The 1505-nt window shown below is 76.2% G+C and overlaps 1 non-coding gene across 1 annotated transcript; it reads right to left on the reverse strand.

Annotated features, from left to right (window-relative positions):
• Positions 1 to 54: 54 nt before the first annotated feature.
• LOC138065006 (5.8S ribosomal RNA) lies at positions 55 to 207 on the reverse strand. The gene has a single exon (XR_011138191.1). It is a non-coding gene; the product is annotated as a 5.8S ribosomal RNA (ribosomal RNA).
• Between the last annotated feature and the right edge of the window lie 1298 nt (positions 208 to 1505).

Genomic DNA, 1505 nt, shown 5'->3' on the forward strand with positions numbered 1-1505 from the left:
GGGCGGCACACCGCTGCGCCAACGCGGCAATGGGGGTGACGATTGACCGTCAAGCGACGCTCAGACAGGCGTAGCCCCGGGAGGAACCTGGGGCCGCAAGTGCGTTCGAAGTGTCGATGATCAATGTGTCCTGCAATTCACATTAATTCTCGCAGCTAGCTGCGTTCTTCATCGACGCACGAGCCGAGTGATCCACCGCTAAGAGTTGTCTCGGTTTCGGTCCCCACCGCGCGCGCGGGGGGACCGGGCAGCTTTCGCAGCCCCCTGAGGGCCCCCATCCGCTCTGCCTCCCTCCTCACGCCGACGCCGGCTGCTGAGCAAGGGACAGCGGAGAGAGAGGGCACGCCTCACTGACCGTACAAGCACAGAGGGAAAAAAAAAGGGGTGGGGGGGGGAGAACAGACCCGAACGAGAGGGGCGGGGAGCCCTCGCTCCCGACCTGGGACAACCCCTTTCTCGCTTCGAGTCCGGCCCAGGCGCCCGGCTCGGCCTGGCCCAGCAGGGAGCGGCGCGCCAGCCGCGCCACCTGCCTCAGGGACCGGGGTGTGGGTCCCCGCGGAGCCCCGGCGTCGGAGCCCGGCCGCCGCTGGGAGCGGCGCCACCCGCTGCCCGCGCGCCCGCGACCCGCCAGCCGCACGCTTCCGAGCTCCTTCGCTCGCCTCACCGGCCTCCAGCTCCGCCGCCCCGGAGACGGCACCCAACACCCGCCTGCACACACGCAGCCTCCCGAGCGACGCCACGCACTCGCCCGTCCCTTCCGCGGGCAGACGCCTGGCGGCAGGCAGACGGGCGAGGCGGGACGGACGGGGAACGGCGCCCGCTCTCCCCGCCTCCACGCGGAGACCGGGAGGGGCCGCCCCCGCCCGCCCGCCCGCCGCCCGCCTGCCGCCCAGCGAAGCCGGGTCGGGCAGAGCGAGGCAGGCGCGCCGGATGGCGGAGTGCCGGGGCAGGGCGGGGGGGGGAGGGAAGGAAGGGTGCCGCCGACGGCCACGGCGGGAGACTGAGAGCACCGGCCAGGGAGGAGAAGGGATGCGCTGGGGCTCGGCGTCCGCACCACCCGCGGTGGGGGCTCGCCGTCCCGGCGGCGAGCACGCGCTCGCGCCGGGGTCGCGCGTTCGAGGCAGGCCGGCGCAAGCCGACCGCGCGGCGTCTCTCCGCCGAGACCAGACCGCGGAGAGAGGGGGCAGGGTACCCCTCTCCGTCCCGGCTGCCCGCGGGGCATGCACGGGCCGCGCCGGCGGGCATGGGGGGGTGCGGCGCCCGCGCGCGCCGACCCCCCGGCCCCTCCGGCAGCACGCCCGGCTGCCCCCCGGGTCGCATCGGGCCGCCCGAGTCTTTAAACCCCCGCCCGGCTCTCCGACCGAGAACCCTCGGGCCCGGAGCCCGGGGCCCATGGCCATCCCTACCCGGGGGGGCCGCTACCGGCGGCCGCGGTGGCCGGAGGCCCTCCTCCTTCCTCCCAGCGCGCCCCCCCCCCCCCCGCCGCCCCCCGCCGCCCCCGGCCC

This window comes from Struthio camelus, unplaced genomic scaffold (assembly GCF_040807025.1).
Source record: "Struthio camelus isolate bStrCam1 unplaced genomic scaffold, bStrCam1.hap1 HAP1_SCAFFOLD_98, whole genome shotgun sequence".
Classification (NCBI taxonomy): domain Eukaryota; kingdom Metazoa; phylum Chordata; class Aves; order Struthioniformes; family Struthionidae; genus Struthio; species Struthio camelus.